This window comes from Falco cherrug, chromosome 17 (assembly GCF_023634085.1).
Source record: "Falco cherrug isolate bFalChe1 chromosome 17, bFalChe1.pri, whole genome shotgun sequence".
Classification (NCBI taxonomy): Eukaryota; Metazoa; Chordata; class Aves; order Falconiformes; family Falconidae; genus Falco; species Falco cherrug.
The window spans coordinates 1665134-1682982 of record NC_073713.1 but is presented as its reverse complement, the minus strand read 5'-3'; positions in this window follow the sequence as shown (position 1 = coordinate 1682982).

Here is a 17849-nt window from a genome sequence, read left to right as displayed (position 1 = left end):
AACATCACCCCTTTTCAGGAAGCAGGCTGAAACATGGATATTGATTTATTAGTTGGTTGGGTTTTTTTTCATTTAAGACTGTTTTTTGAACAAAGAATGCATGTGAATCACTGAATTTAGCCATTGCACGCTGCTAAACACAGGATTCTGCACCATTATATGCAGGTAACCAGGTAGACCCACTTTTTGTTATCTGACCTGTTCCATCTGTGCTGCAAGGGTCACCATCCATACTACCTTTGTTCTGCACTGAGGGGTGATATTTTTTAATGGAAAAGACTGTTGATACATTGGAGGAATAGCTGTCCAGGTTATACTTCAGCTGCTGCCTTCGAAATGGAGGGCAGGTAGTGCCTTTCTGTGACCAGCTAACTCTCTGGCAAAGAAGCTGCAAAACACAACAAAATTAAGCAAGTAAGTTTGTTTTCTTATTTTGTCACATTTTATTAATGTGATTCACAGGTTATTCACCCAACAAGCAGGATGCGTCATCACCTGTTAGGCAAAGACCCTGAGAGTCTGTTTTCTACATACATTATTAAAGTAATGCATTCTAAACCAGAAGAATTAGTAATCCCAGAAGATAAGGCTGAAACCAAGGCAAGGAAGTAGAGTTACTTGTTGTTTGGATCTGCTGGGTGAATTAATCACATTTTCTATCATTCCCTCAGTAGTCTGGTTGCAGAAAGAGATTTCAGAGCATGCTAGAAACATAAAAGAATGGCTCTTTGGGGGATTAACAGTCTGAAGGACCATCAGGTATCATGTGGTCACCGGGACTTTTGTCTGAGTAAGGAGTGCAAAACTGACTGTCACACGAATGAACAATTGGAGAAACTTATTCATGACTGACAGTTCTTTATAACAGCTTTCCAGGACTAGCTATGTCTTCTTTATTTTAAGGCAGGCTTGGTGAGGTGTTAAAGAAGGAATAATTATGATCTCATGGACAATCTCATTCCTTCCCAAAGAGATGTGAGTTGTGAAGTGTTTATTACACTTTGATCTAATGAATCAGAAAATAGGACTGAAATTCACCTATACCTTGAGTGTCTCTATGTGGTCTGTGTAACAGGTAAATATAATGGGGCTTTGGGAATACTGGATCAATTCATAGGGATGAATTTTACCCTATATATAAAACATGAGGGTGAGTTATTATTTATTCTAATTTTCAATTTTATAGGTGATGCCTAAGGGAGCTGATAGCTTGTGGGTTCACTGTGCAAAATCTTGTAATATCCTCTTAAAAAATGGTTTTGTGTAACTCTTACTTACTGTCAATACCACAGAGGCAATAAGCAATATGAGGAGTCCTGCGATCACACCAGTAATTGCTGTCCAGTCAGGTTTCAGCAGGAGGTCTCGGTGTTTTACAATGCCCACCTGTACAGCAGATCTGGGCGTTGTGGGGAAGAATGGGCCCTCTTCGTAACACTGTCCTCCGAGTGGCATGACCCTAATGTACTTAATGAAATGAGCATATATAGAAAGGCTAATCACATGTCATTGCATCTGATTTAAATATGCATGCTGATTTAAGTATGAAGTGTTATTTTGTCTGTTACACTGCATCACAAAGCTCTGAAGCAGTGGCAACATTTTCCACTCACTTATGTAGCACATATGCATATAAACTCACATATTTATTGCTGTACTCACCTGTACAGTACGGCATCATTTCAAAATTGAAAAGATGCTCACTATTACTTTTACAATTTCCTGTGTTTCCAAACACTCATGGAACTTGAAATGCTTGGTTAAGAGGGACACTGTAAATGCAAAGACAGCATTCCTTGATACAAACCATTCTTTTGTGTCGATTGCTACTCAGCCGTAGCACATAGGTACCAGGGTACTGGAACTTGAAAAGGAAGAGGAGGAATTTTTGGGAGGTCTCTCTCACTTCCTCTCTGAGGCTTCGAAAGTCTCCCCAGTCAAATTCAGCATTCGTGTTGTACAGACTGTTTCTAGGAGCAAAAGTAGGAAAGTCAGTTCTTGTCACTACCCATTATTTTGGTGCAGGCTTATAATTACAGCAGAGATTTACTAAGGCATGGTTGTCACTCAAGGTTCATTCATTTCACTAAATAACTGAGGATCTGTGTGAGTTTAGGCAGTGAACCACACATCTTCACTGTTTACTCACCCCCGGCTTTGTTTTGGGTTGCTCCAACTAGTTCCCCCCAAAACAAATGTGAAGTAGCAGGAATTAACCCTAAGCAGCATGGATGTTTATTTAGTAGTGAAGAAATTGTCACTGGGACCCCTTTTAGGTGTTTAATGATCCCAGGTGTCAACACAGAAAACATGGAAACCACACATAGGTTTTGCTATTGATTATGTGTCCCTGGTGTTACCTGTATGCTTTGAAAGTGGATGAATGGTAGAAATGAAATCAAAATAGGTCTTAAGGGAAGAAACCCACAAAACCTCCCAAACAAATAAAAGCTGCATAGGCAGAACTCCTACGGCTTTCAGTGCTGTAGGAGCTACTTGTTTCCATTTGCGTCAGTTTACCAAACCTTAAACCTTGGCTCCAGTAAGATGCTATAACTCAGTAACTACAAAAAAGAGAGAAAACTGAAGGTCACCTTAGAGGGGCTATAGAGCATAAGTCAGTGAGAAGTCAAGTTGCAAGTAGTGTGAACAAAGGTCAGAAATAGCATCAGCAAGACATCAGGAACAGTATGTATATATTTGATACTGTTTATTTTAATAAGTTAATGTTATTTTCTTAACAACTTACATGCTGTTTCTACTGTGCCCCAACATCTCTGTCAAAAAGATATTGAACTACATTGAATAAGGACATTTCTACTTTTCCTAGTCATGTTTTCTCTTAATTCTATGTTGAAAAAAGTGAAAACTTCAGCCTTGTTCTCTGTAGCTTAAGTAAAAGTGCATTAACTAAGTAGTTCTATGTTCAGCATTTGTACTTACACATCATAAACTGGGTAATGCTCCTTGGAGATGATGAACATGATGGTAACATTAATATTAATGCATGTGGTAGGATTTAAGATGCCAGTAAATGTGATTTTTGATGTGGAGTTTGAAGGTCTCAGGCTTTGTACTTGGGAAGACCTGCGTTCTTCATGACCAGACTTAACTGTAAAAGCACAGACCTTATTAGGTTTGGATCATTACCGGCCATTTTCTGCCTACAGAACAACTCCAGGATACAGCATTTCCTTTTCATTTTTATGACTAAGCTTTATGCATGCAAATCTGGTTTCTAGAATAAGGTTTACTGTCAAGACATCATGCAAAGGTGCCACTGGCATTTTTCTGACATTGGATAATTGTGCACCACGTTCTCTGGCCTTTTTGTAACAGCTCTGCTGAGGTGCATCTGGTAAAGCAGCAGCAGTTCTTGCAGAACTGGCAGCTCTTGTAAGGGGTCTGTCCCTTTATGTTTAGTCAGATTTGGCTTCCTTATAGATTTGAGGATATCTCTGCAGACACTAGAGAGGGACTCAAGTCCTGCTCTCCAAGAGGCATGCAAGTGGGAGGACTAATAAGGAAGTGACCTGACATGCCCAAACCTAAGGAGAGGATGATGTAGATTAGAACTGAAGAACAGAGCTAAACTGTGCACCAGGACTAAGCCAAAGGAGAGCTGCGGTAGGGGAGGAGAGAAGCTCAGCTCTGGCAGCAGCTCCTGGGCTCTGTTCTCCCTGCATACCTATGGATGTGGCAGTGGTAGCAGTGCTGGGGGGCTGTGTGCTGGGTCCTGTGGGCACACAGGTGGGGCAGTGAACAGCTGCCTGCACAGCTGGTCCTCATTGCCCCTGGGGAAAAGGCAGGGGCTGATGGGGAGCCCTCTGCTCACCAGAGGGCTGGGGCTGAAGAGGTTCTGGCTTGTGGTGCAGAGAAGGTAAAGCTTTTTGTTTGGCTTTGCTATGCTCCAGGAATTTGGTGAGGTCTGTTTGATTCAGCTGTTGTTATTTCCTACTTAGGTCAGTGCTGGAGCTGGTTGCTAGGACAAAGCACAATAAAATCTTAGAGAAGCCGTATTAAATACGTGCTTTGGAGCTTTATAGAAGAACTCACCTGGAGCTGTTGCTGAAGGCCCATTTTTGTAATGTGTTGAAGCCTCATTTAGCATGATGAAGTTGAGCAATAGTTGTGGGTCAGGATTATACACCCCTAAAAATCCTTTCCCTGGGGTGATATAAAAAGCATTGGTCACTTCTGGTTTTCAATATGTTGGACTTTCCTTTTCCCTCTAGTTCATAGTGTATCTGCTCACCAAAGACCCCAAGTAAGACTTACAAAATCTAAACCCAAATGTTATTCTAGGGAAGTGCTTTCAAATGCTTGGGCCTTGCTCAAAGCCTTTAGGGTTTGTTTGGTGTTGCAAGACCTGTTCTTTAAGTAGCAACTGGTTTAACTTGGCTGAAGTCAATGAAACTGTGCAAAGGTATCATGGGCAAATGATTCTATCCTATTGTTATTACTGAATTTTCACAAGGTTGTGCAAATAGTGCTTTTGGCCTAGGGCTTGGTTCTGAAATCCTGGGGGGGAGGGAATATTTAGCTGCTTTTAATTCTATTTGGTAGAAGGACATTAAAATCAGAAGCCCAAGAGAAACTCTATACAGATAAAGGACCTGAGCAGGGAGTCCTTTGACAGGCAAAGATATTCTTCATCTCTGTTTTTCATAATTTAGGGAATGGGAGGAAATTTCTGAATAGCAGTCCTTTCCTGTAATATTGGAAACATACAGATTCTGGATGAATGTTCTGGGATTGAGTGGGATTGATTTTGCATGGAGTGATGAATTTGTATTGCTGTGCGCTGTCAGGATATAAGCATCGTGATTTCTTATTTTTTGTGTTATAAATGTTATGGAAAGGCTTGTTGCGTATAAAAGGCATTTAATACCCCAATAACACTGTAACTTTTGTTGTTATTCCTTCCCTTACCACTCATCTTCACGATGTATGTTGGATGGGTATATTTGCTTTGTTCTGAAGTGCAGATGTCTTTTAAAGAGAAATATGGTCTTAGTAGAACTGTTCTTAAGTCTTCTAAGGAAACAGCAGTCTAAAAGAAAAAGAGTTCAGAAATTTTTTTACATGAGTTTGTCACACAGTTGCAATAGAAGGTCAGGTAAAAAAATAAGCTATGCATAGAATAGTGTCTGGGGGTGGCGGTGGTGTTTTTTTCTGCATTTTCTAAAAAAAAAAAAAAGGCAATGAGGGTGTTGTTTGGTTAAAAGATGACTAAAAGTTTGAAAGCCTAACAAAAATAAGTAGACTGTGAAAATAACTGCAGCTTTTACCTTGCTCCCATTTCTGTAAGTGATAAAAAGCTGAGCATTTTTCTCTGCACAAGTGACCTGCAGAGTATCTCTTTGTTGCCTTCTGCACTGAGAATTACACACGCTGTTCAGACTGTCAGTTTGACAAATGCAGAGGCCGAGAACCTTGTCATAGCCTTGATAATCTCTGGGAACATTACAAACCTGCAGGAAGAAAAAAAGGAATAAAATAGCAGTACAAGTAATGTCCAGGTGTTCCTTAAATGAGGAGGGAAATCTGGGGTTCTTATTTTGGGTTGAAGAAGCAGCAAAACCTCCTGTGAAAACACTAATAACCTTTGGTTGCCATGCTGCCTGTGCCTTCTGAAGGAAGAGCTTGGGAGTTTGCTTTTAGAGCAGTTTTTGCATGGCCTTTGGGTTTAATTGGTGCAAAATTTGAAATACCTTCTCTGAGCAATAATGAATCCATCCTTTCTTGGTTAAACACTGTCCTTCCTGATTTCGGGACGCTGAATTTTGACAGATATCATATGCTTGTCTGACGCAGTGCCTTGCATCACCTAAGGACCTCCAATAACCTGGAGGGCATGTGCAGTGAGCATCACGGGGCTGGAAGAAAAAACAGGTATTTGTTTAGGAACCTGCAGCCTCATGCGGATATTGTTCTGATATGTTCCTTGCTGCGTTAAGCATTGTACCTCATCTGACCAAGGTCAGATGAAACTTTGATGTCCATACATACCCTTTACCTCCCAGCAAAGGAGGAGGATTGATGTAGCCCTGCAGAAACTCAGAACATATGTATATCTGGCATCCCCATCCCCCTCCCCCTGGGTCTGTGTAAATGTAGGACTGAAGGCTGCCAGTGCTGAAGAGAGAGACCCTGAACAGGGCAGTGCAGGTGAGGGCGAGAATGAAGAACAAAGTGTGAAATAATACTGACATGTGTTAAGACTGGACAGCTTTCATGGGACCGCTCCTGTACCTGAAACACCTGACCTTTCCCAAGACAGATGCATGTCTCCTGCCCTTCTGCAGGCTGCGCTGCCTCTGAGCCACAAGGAAGGCATGCTTTCTGGCCGGGCATGGGATTAAAGAAATCCACCGGGCATGTCAAGCAGCTGTGCGATATCAGTGCTGCTCCTTCTGAACGAAAAGTTCCTGGGGGACATGGAACTGGTGCGATGCTTCCGTCAGGGCAGAAAAAGCCTTTAAACAACAACACAAATTCTTGTCAATTTTTCTTACCTCATGCAGCTGTATTATGTAGCTGGATGAGATAGTGTCTTTCCAGTTTAAATATTGTAGCTTATTTATGTCATAACACTTAAATCAGCTAAATGAATCCTGCTTCAACAAAAATATTCCTCCATTTCAACTTTGTTTCACTATGCAGTACGGAAAGGAAGTCTTGTAATATGCGGCTCTTATTACAATAAAATTGAATGCTCCATACTTGCTGTTTAAGCTTACTTGCCTTTTAAAATATGAATTTCAGCAAGCCAAACTGATGATCTAAGGGTCCTGTAACATTCAGCAAAATTAATGTCTGACTGCATTTTTATTGAGCAGTACGTGCCTGAGAAGCATTTTAAAGAAGCTAATAGTCGCTGGTAAATTATCTACAAATACCTGCTGGACAAACTGGCAGACTCTGTTCTCTTCTTTTGCAGTAAATTCCGCTTTGACAGTCTTCATCGTCTTGAAGTTGCAGCTCCCCGTTGCCACAAGGCAAGCTGGAAAAAACTGAGAAAACAAGGAGGAAGAGGAAGATGGCCATTTATCTCTCGCACTGAGCAGCCCACTGTGGGTAAGTAATGGACGGGCCTGAGGAGAGCTTTCCTTCTGCCCACTGAATATTTAATGGTCAGTGAAAGTTAAGACATGCTAATGAACGGGTGTAGAATATTCAGGGAAGTTATCTGAGCCTGTTGTGCCCCCCTACAGGTCATGTAACAGGAGCTGTACACTGTCCCATCTATAGAATTCCCGCATGGAAGGTGGCTGCTGCAGGGCTTGCTCATGGCTAGTGGCAAGCGAGTGGCCCAAGGTGGCCATGCCTGGACGTCTGAGGGCTACAGCAGCCACGATTTTTTTCTGAGTTTTTGAATCCTCGTGCCCCGTAAGGGCTTGCCAGGCAGGCTGGGTTGTGCGAGGCGCTGGTTTGGGCCAGGCCGCACTTCTGTGATGAGCATCGCACACTGCGGTTAGGCTGCCCGGGGCCCTTGGGCCTCTACTAGGGAAAATGTTCCGGCTCGAGGTCAGTGTGTCCGGATTGCGGCGCCTGCAGCAGCACCTACAGCTCAGGGACCTGCCTGCCTGGGGAGCAGAGGGGACGTGGGGTGGGTGCTGGGGCCGGGGGTCGTGCTGAGGGGACTGGGGGGTGGTGCTGGGGGACACGGCGGGGTGGGGGGTCGGCGGTCGTGCTGGGGGGTCGTGCGGAGTGGGCCTCTGGGGGGCCGGGGCGGCCGGGGGCGGTGCTGGGGGACCGGGGGGGGCCGGGCTTGCAGGCCGCGGCCTTCTCCGCACAGCAGGGGGCGGGCTGGCCCGTGGCGAGGCGCGGCCGGGCCGGGCCCGGGTAGCAGCGGCCTAGTGCGGGCCTGGGTCTGCTCCGGGGGTTCTGCCCCGGGGGACTGCCTGGGGTGCTGCCCGGGGGGTTCTGCCCACCCTCCCGCAGCCCGGCCTGCTGTGCCAGGCAGGCTGGCACTCATGACCCGTACGGCCCATTCCGCCCGGCCCGTGCCTCTCCCTCAGCCCTGGGCTGCTCCGCGCCACGCCAGCAGGGAAGGGATCGGCATCTCGGCGTCATGTAAGAAACAGGTTTGTTTTCAACTGTAATGCGCTTAATGTCACATCTTACACTGAGGCCCTTCTGAAATTTGCCTCTGCAATAAAAGGCGGGCTGTCCCAGCCCCCTACCTGCACATGCTGTGAGGGAGGTGTCGCCTGTCTGGCAGAGGCTTCTGTTTCCTTGCAAAGCCTATGATCAAATATTCAGGAGTGTTTCTGGATGACATTTCCCATTGCTATCCTCCGTACCTTCTGCAGCACTGGCAAACGCACGTACGTTTCTTAAAGATTTATCACACAGCTGCTAGCTCAAAGAGCTGTAGTTAGGTGAACTTTCTAGGGACAGAATAAATGAGGGCTTTCCAGATGTCTTTTGAATGGCAGTCACTGTTCCAGGCTAGTCAGCCTGGAAAAAAATGGGAAGCAGAAGAAGGGTGTTTGGAAAGAGGAGCTATTTATTTATTTTTTGAAAAAAGTTAGGACTGCATCTTAATTGGCAATATGCAGGTTGCCAGAAATTGTTGGTGTCCCTTTAGCAAATCTGATTTCACAGTGAGGAGTTAGTTGGTATACCTTTTTTTTTCATACAGAGTAGTGGCTGGGGTACCCAGCCAAAGGTTGTGCTTTACAGGGGAATGTACCCTAGAGTATGTGCCACTAAAACTGTTTGGTTAAGTCTTAAAGTGGGATTTACTTAAATCTGAATTGCCTGCATTTTAAATTACAATCCAAAACATTCCCACTCAGTGGCTGCCTAATGCTGGAAGTGCCCAGACTCACCTCCTTGTTTGAGTTTGCATTCCCCAAGCACAGAGATCTCTGTCTCTGAGCATGCCTGGAATTGCCCCCATTGGAGAAATCCTGTGCATAGGTCCTGCCTAAAACAGACTGGAATGCAGGAACTAGCTGCCATTCTGCCTATTCCCCTGTCCCCTTCAGGGCTTTGCTTTGCTGCCTAGTCTCAGAGCACACCTAGTTAAGCTCTGGTAATTGCCAAACTAAGGGCAGCCATTTCTTCTTCTTTGTAGGTTTTTGGTGGGTTTTTTTCTTTTGTTTTGTTTTTTTGGGAGGTGGGTTATTATACATAAAGCCAGAGCCGTCTGCCAGCCAACATCCATGGAGCTGGAAGACACACAGAAATGTACTTTCGAATCCTTTCTTTCCCAGAGAGCTTTCAATCCACATCTCTTGCCTCATAAGCTAGTGCCTTGCTGCCAGGCAGGATCTGTGAGCAGAGGGAGGAGAGCAAAAGGGAGGGAGATCATAGAGGAATGACTGCTTAATCTGGTTGCTCTGTTCAGCTGGAGCTGTGCAGCTGCTAATGGCATAGTCTAGAGACAGCAGTGAGTGGTTCTATGGTTGCGTTCGTCTCCTTCCCTCCGGCGGTGCATCTGTATTTCAGTCAGCTGCTACAAGGCTCTGAATTCCACTTCAAGTCTAGAAGTTCTGGTGCTGGATTTTCTTTTTTTTTTTTTTTTCTTCCTCCAGGGAGGATTAGGTTGGGCAAGCCTCCCCATCCAGGGTCTGATAGAGTTGAGCTGTTGTGAATACAACATGGATATCATCGTGGAAATGACCTTGGAGATTCCCCGAGGTGTTAGGCTTCATAGGTGAAGAATACGAGAGGAATTTAGTAGCCTTCCTTCTTATAGGAAGTATTTTATAGTATGTATCTGACTGCTATTTGCTACACAATCCAGTGTCCGGTGGCGATGGTTCTAGAATAAGGAAACTGCTTGTGGTGGCGTTTTCCCAGTTGAGTCTTCAGTTAGGGATTGCTCACTGTTATGAGCAGGCACATGACTTCCTTTTTCTGCAGAACTGATATACAGCTGTTGTTTTCCTGGCATGGATTGGAGTTTAATATTCCCACAAAATGTTTTGTGACTGTAATCAAGGCCAAGAATTAGTGCATGAGTCATTCACAAAGGCCTGGCTTACATAGTGACCCGTTAGTCATTACCTGTCTTCTCAGTCCAGCAAAAGGATAGAAAAAAGAGGGAGGAGCTAAATATGACAAACTCCAGTATTTTCTATTAAATTTTAAAAGAAGATGGGAAAAGCAGGCTATTGGATAAATAGCTTCTAAAAGCACCATATTATTGACCATGGAAAGTGGAGATTTCACAGGTTCTCAAATAGCTCCTGAAGAGAACAAAGGAGTCTCTTCCTGTTCTTCTGTTCTTTTCCAGTGTGGAAATTATAAAAGCATCCCTGATGCACATACAGTTTTTTAACTCATGTAGTTACTTTGGTTAGGAGCGCTATTTTATTTTTTTTCCTTACCCTTGCTGAACTTAATCACTGGTGTTACCAGTCTATGCTACTCCAGATTCATGTTACAAACTGCACATTATTGTTAGCTATTTTTCTTCCTGGGCATTGGGGTTTGGGAGTTAGTTGTTATTTTAATTACATGGTATCTGCATAAGTAGGTACCAATATGTTTGTAAGACCCATAGTTAGCAAGGCAGTCAAGGAAAATTTGGGTCTTATTTCTCTGTAAAATTGAATAAAGGTTTCTAAACAAAGGGAAGGCTGTGTTACACCACCTGTGGCTGTGTGATGTCCTTCTGCAAATATTTGACCAATCTCCTCCATAGTTATACCATGTTGTTATTTTATCCATGTAAACTTTATTCTCCAGATGATGTTTACAGTAGCCTTAGATTCGGTGAAAGAAGGTCAGGTACGTTTTAGATAATTTGGTTTACAATCAGTACAGGTTTTCTGAAGAGAAGCTTATGCAACTGCTGAAGTAGTTTTAAAGACTTCCAGTGAAAGGCTGGGCTGTGACAGCTGTCACAAAGCCAAGGTATTTTTGATGGTTTTGGGGGCATTACCCACTAGTGACTCAGAGGACTGATTACTCTAAAAACTGCAAGTTACCTTGAACCCTTCCACCTCGCTCCAGGGTGAGGACGTTATGACAAACGTGGCATAGTTCTTGTGCTCCTTTTCAGTTTCACAGCTGGCTGAGTTGGGAGGGGAGGGTGTAGTTATTTATATAAGAATATAAATTTTATGCCCCCAATCTGAGGAAAATAATCAGGAGACTTGCAGCTAGTTGCTGCAGACCTACTTCCTGTTTGAAGAAGTAGGAGCTGCAACATACAGCATGTATTTATTTTCCTGTGCTTGGGTTTTCTTTGTTTGGTGGGGCTTTTTCTTCCTGGGTGTGTTTTGGTTTTTTGTTCGGTGGGGTGGTTTAGGTTTTTTTTTTTTTTGGTCTGCAGTATACTTAATCCCTGCAAAAGAGGAAGGAATCTTTCTCCACATAAAATACAAGCATGTGACAGTACAACCTGGAGCTTTGTAAGGTTATTTGTTCTCTTCAGAAAAGCAAGCACCACCCATTCAGTTGGAGTGGCGAAAGTGATCCAACTGTGGAACTCTGTCATTTTATTTTCCTTTCTCTCTCCATGCTTTCTCTGATTTATTTCTCCTTATTTTTCACTGTTTGCTACTCTTCTTGTTTGCTTTTTTTGCAAATCAAATGAGCACAAGGTACTTGGGACTCGATTGCTGTGTTGAAAAACAAAAAACTGAAGATTGGTTATTGTGAGATAATCCTAAAAAGCCAGTTCAATCGCAATTTAAATTGAAACATATGAGCATATAGGCCAAAGAGAGCTCAGTTGTTGGGTTTTTTTAGTTGCAGGGACAATGCAGAGACTGGAAGTTGGTAGGGGTTTTTTGCTTTGACTTAGAGGTTGTGTTTTTGCAATAGCAATATTTTAGAGCTAGGTGAATTAAAACCCTGGAGGATATAAATTAGCATCTCTGCAGCTGAGCTCTGATTCTGGAAGAGAAGGCAATGTGGGGAATATAGCGGGTGCATAGCTTTTGCTTCCTTGGGGAATTAAAACCTGAAGTTTTATTTAATCTGTAAGAGAACGTAGCTGAGGTTTTTGATTTACAGTAGACAAGTATTTTCTTGGAAATAGCCTGCTGTGAACATAGAGGTCATTTTAATACTGGATTTTTATTTTCTATTACATACATAAATGTCATCAAGATGGACTTCTAATAGTGTACGTGCTTCACCTTAGCAAACACTCTATTTGGCTGTGAACTCTTAAGAACCACTGGGTTCTGCAGAAGCCTATCTTTTTCTGTATCAGAAAAGGGATTGCCTTTGTGTGTGAGTAATAATTCCAGTGAAATGGAGTGGAAAGGTCACGTTAACTGGGAGTCAAAACATGTACACTTGGAAGCATTAGCAAATGATATCAGAAACTGCCCCAACTACTTAGAATCCTAGTAGATTAATTTCTGTTCACTGATGTTTCCTAGAGCCTTTCTAGTAGGGAGATATTTCTTGCTTAACTGAAATGTAATTTCATCACAGCCTGAGTAGAGGTGTAAACATACATTTTAGCCCTGCTATCTAAAGAAGCTTTATGTGGAAGGAGCAGAAAGAGATGAGTAAGGCTCTTGTAAAGAAAATGAGAACTGAAGTTTTAAGGGGGCTGTGCTCTGTAGGCTCTAAAATGCTTTGTTAAGTCCCAGGGTTCATGAGTATGGAAAACTTTTTTTGGCCTTTGTATAGACCTTTGAAGGTAGGTTGCTCTGTGTTTCTGTGCCGCTAGCAAACAATTAGCTGTGAGTATCTTTCTAGCAGTAATTGTGAAGGATTCAAAAGCTGGTTACTCATCAGTACCAAAGGGATCCAGAGGGTTTTATTTAAAACAAAGCAAAACCAAGACAATCTTAATGTTTAAAATCTGCCACTAGACTTCTGAATTAATTCATGCTGCATGCTTTGCTTCAGATCTGAAGTAAGTATTCTGGGTTACACGGTAACCCTCTGGTTACTGAGGTAGTGGTGTTATGATTTCTACGTGTACTTAATTGTACCACACACACTTCAGTATTTGTGTTTGGAGATCTTGTTATGCTCGAAAAAATGAGACTTCTGTAAACTTACTTGGCTAGTGATTATAGATAGAGATAACAAATAGATATAATTAAGAGCTGGGACCTACCCAGACAAGCTTCTCAAGGGTGTAGCAGTGAAGTATGGGCAAGCATGGAGCAGAGCAGTGCCTGCGGCATTCCTGATATCAACTGGTTAACATCTTCTTGGGTTTTTATACCTGAGAAGTGATGATTTATCCACTGGAGCCTAAACTCTTGCTGCTAAGCCAAGTGAACCCCAGAACTGCCACTGAAGTAAAGGTGAAGTGGCTTCAAAGCAGATGACAAAAATTTGTAACCTGGAAACTCAGGAAAGAAGAAATAAGCATCATTTCCTGGGCATTGCAGGAAGCTCAGCAAGAACCCCCTTCCCCTCACCATCTTTCTTCAGGAAAAACATTCCCTGATAATCTCAGTTTAAACTCCTCCCTCCTCCTAGAAACCACATGGAATAACAGATAGGGTAAAAAAGACAGCAAAATGATGGTGTGGTACTATTGGGGCACAGGTGCCATGTAACCAGCTCCTCATGCATGTAAGTAGCCAGGGCAAGTAGGGATGCCTGAAACTCCAGCACACTTAGACTGTCTCGAGACAGAAGGGACTTCTTTAGGGCTGATTCTGCAACCTCCAGGTGCTGATGCCTAGCATGCTTATCCTCGGGACAAGTGAAACTTCTGGGTAAACAGGCTGGTGAAGTGTGCAGCAACACTGAACTGCAGCTTCTGGCTTGTGTGCGTGTGTGGATTGGACAGTCTGGGTCATAGTGACTGCTACAGCTTGAGAACTCGGCTGCCCAGGTTGAGTGGAAGCCAGGGTCCTGTTCATCTTTCCTTTTCTTATCCTCTCCCTGCTGTGATCCCTCTTCAAAGTGCTTGAGATACTGAGTTTTTCAGTTAGTGGGACTCCCTTCTCTAAATGTACTTCGTGTCCTGTTCTGCACAGCTGCAGAAACATGTCTTGTTTTAAATTGAATAATTTGGTTTCCAAGTTTCTCTAGCCACAAAGAAAGCAGGAAAAATAAAACTTGATGGGTGAGACTGTTCTAAAAGAATCTGGATCAGCCAAGAGCTCAGCCTCTCCCTCTTGCTTGGCTCAGAAACTTGGCTCCTCCAGCTCTGCTTTGCAATTCATCCTGATTGTCATCACGTGGAGAGAGATGGAGTTATGGGAAACGGGATGCGGAGTGGTGTAGAGCAAACATCAGTGTTTCTTCTTGAATGGCAGCTGTTGATCCATATTCCCAAAAGAGCTGTGGAGGGTATTTTTCAGTGTCCAGCCTCCCGTAGACTCCTTTTCTTGATTCCTTGTCTAAAATACTGAATTCTTTTGTGTGTGTGTGTGTATTAGGAGGATTTTTTTAAGATCGCATTTATTTTATTGTATGTGTTTTACTTACTATCATGGCATTGTTCTCTGTTTAACATTATATGTTTTAGTGGGCAACAGTTCATATGCTTCTCAGCGAAGTTTTTTGGGGATTTGGGAGATGATAGCTTGTTTAATCAAAATCCAGCAGCCTTAGGGAGTCTTTGATGCAGTAATTGTGGATATGCACAAAGCACGATTTCAAGGACACATTTTGGAGGGTAAAAACAAAACAGGAGGTAGGTTTTCTTTTGTGGTCAGTCTTGCGGTGGTACCAGGCTGGGGTGACAGGGTCCAGAACCAGTTGGATCCATGCAGATTGGCATAAGTTTCTGCCAAAAAGAATTTGGGTCGTGTTGTTCCATTTGGCGTAAGTAGTGGGAAAGGAGAATGCTGGAGCATTTTTGCCATCACCAGCTACTGCAAGTAGCTCCTGGAGGAGCTCTTTGCTGGAGGCACCTTCCAGAGTTAATGGTCGGTAACAGGTTCTCCTGCTGCCTGCAGAGTTTTGTGCCGCTGAAAATCTAGGCCAGATTCAGTCTGCTCTTGTTCTTGTGTTTTTTCTACTCTTTCAACTTAGGCAACACATAGAAGAGCTTCTATGTGTCTGCTATGCAGTTTCTTGTTAATCCATAAAATATCTTCCCTAATCTATCTTTTGCAATGCTATTTGTCACCTCTGCAATTTATATTGCATGTGTTTCATAGGTACAGGTGAGCTGCTAGGTGGCAATGCTTGTATTTTTTTTTCACGTTTTATAGTAAACTATACCAAGCAGTTGTGTTACCGATAACTTCTGAAAGCTGGTGGAAACACGTCTGTGTGCACCAGAAAAGCTGTTCAGTAGAGCTCAATGACTTAGCATTGAAGGCTTTTGTTCTTGGGACTGGTTGTACTTGTGACTGCATAGTAGCAGCATCCAAACATCTGTGACAGTGTCCTGTTTCCCTCGGGAACCTTAAGATGTTGGTTTTGTAGAAGAAAGATCTAATATTTAGCCAAAATTCTAGTAAGGGAGGACCAAGGGTAGAGTTCCTGTTTCCTTGCCTCAGGCTGTTTTAACAGATGTGTGTGTTCATCCCCTTGCTGTAACTTGCAACTTGTCTTCTGGGTAACTTCAGCTTTTAGGGCTCTGGCTCAGATATTTCTTTTCACCTAACTGAATGGAAAGTCTTAGTGAGGAAAACCTAGAAAACTGGCATGGATACTGTATGATTCTATACATCCATTAAAGACAAGAGTTGCTTTGTCATTCGTTTTATGTACAGGCTCTATGGCCTTGTGACTATCACTGATCAGATAGATGTGCAGTGTCCGGCAGAGCCCTGCCAGGACAGCAGAGCTTCCATCCTTGCCAGAGCCTTCTTCATGCCATTATAAATCTGCAGATATCTACAGATATCTCCTGCATTTCCTCTTTCCTGATCAGGAGCATCCCTGAGAACTGCTGGAAGAACTGGATCTTATCTACTTATTTATTTTTATCTTTCTTTGCTGAATTGCTACTAATTCTGTGGCAAAGCTTTTACAGTACTCTTAAAAATAATGATGCGTGCCAATGCTCATGTATCTTCAAAGCAGCAGGGAACCTTGGTAACCATGTAAGCCAGCGAATGGCACTCATTTTGTAATACAGGGCGAGAAGTGAGGTGAAGAAGGAAGGACGGCTTCTGTGAGTATGGCCTGTGCCACAGTTCAAAGGCATGATTATAGCCTGTGGGAGCACATGTGACCTGGTTTAGAATGAATTAGCCGTAGGAGTCATACCACAAGTACTAGCTTGGTCACCATAACTGGTACTTGGGTGTCAGAAGCACAGCACTTGGTCCCACGCATGCCACAGTCTAGCTGTGCACCTTGAACCTTACACTACAGCTTGAACTACAGCTTTTTCAGCAGAGTCTTGTATTACTTAATTTCCTTAGGTGCATGGATTATTTTTTCTACTTGGCTGTAGGCAAAAATTTTAGTGCTGAAAAAATGTTCAGAATTAGTTTTACAGTTCATGGAAAGAATAGTTGTCTAGCTTCTAGTCAGAGGCAGTGGGTTAACGGATGTACCTTGAAAAGAATGAGGGGTTTTACTTTTAATTTTTCCAAAATAAATCACCTTACCCCCAACTTCTCGTGGTAAGGTTGGTGCTTCTGCAGAGGCACCACTTATACTCCTAAAACCCCAAAGCAACAGACCCTTACATACACTTGTCAGCTTTTAAATTCTGCTTAATTTGCTCTTTTCATGATGGTCACCTCTGTTGTGAGCTTAGTATGCCTATACCAGTACATAAAAATCAATTAAGTTACATACTGCAAGAAATAATATTTTTATTGACAGGAAGGAGCAATGAAACAATGTAAAGTGTATACCTACTAATGTCAATGTAATTCATCTAGAACTGTTGCAGAATATACTTTACAAGCTAGTTTAGCTTTGAGTATATTGAATAAATGATACATGATAATAGCTTAGGGTTCCTGTCCTTTTACCTGAATGGTGTCCATGTGTCTAAAAGAACTTGATTTATATCGTATTTTTATACAATAGTTTTTTATGCTTTTTTTTTTAAGGTGTTCTATAAGGAAATCCATTGTTCTTCACTGAGAATGCTTATTGATGCATTTCTCTATTTGTTCGCCATACTGCTTCATTCTTGGTTCCATATGTGATGCAGTTTCTTGGTCAGTTTTCACTGCAAATAAGGAGTCTTTAATTTAAGTGGGTGTTGGATCTGATCCTTAAATCACATAAATGGAAGCTGAGTAACCTAGAAGATCCTCATTAATTCTTTTCAAATGAATAAAAAGTTCTGTGAGCACACATGCGAGTTAAAATGCAAACATGAAGGAAGAATGAGTGGTGATGGTGGGACAGAGAAAAATCATCAGAGAGGAAGATATTTGTATTTCCAAGTAAAACCTGGGAAAAAAAGGGAAAAAGAAAAGACTTCACATGCTTAAAACATGAAGGACACCTATGGAAGGAGGTGGGTGAATAGTACCTGTCGTTATTCACGTAATGAGTTGTATAACAATTTAATTTTTTTTAATAAAATACTTAAAATTTTTTAAGTATTGTGTCTCATTCAGACTAGAGAAAATATAGAAGAGTACTATTTAGCCATTCAGGGCATAAGAAACATAGTATATATGACCCAAATTCCAGTGGAATTAACTTAAACACTGTCATTTTTCAGTAAAACTTAATTCATGTTGTGCAACATAGCTCTTGGAGCTTAACACTTAACGATATTCAATAAGAGGAATGTAACCTTTTTTACAAGAAGAAAATGCAAATGGTTCATTAAAAAGATATTCCCCAAACATGCTGAGTACTTAATACTGGATCCTGCAATGGTTACACGTGAAAAATCTCCTATTTACAACAGGAGGTACATACGTGAGTTGATTGCTGGATCGGTCATTTTCTAGGTTATGTAAATGTAGATTGCTCCATATGTAGCAAACAGGGAAGTTTCATAGAAACCAGCTGATTCACAATCA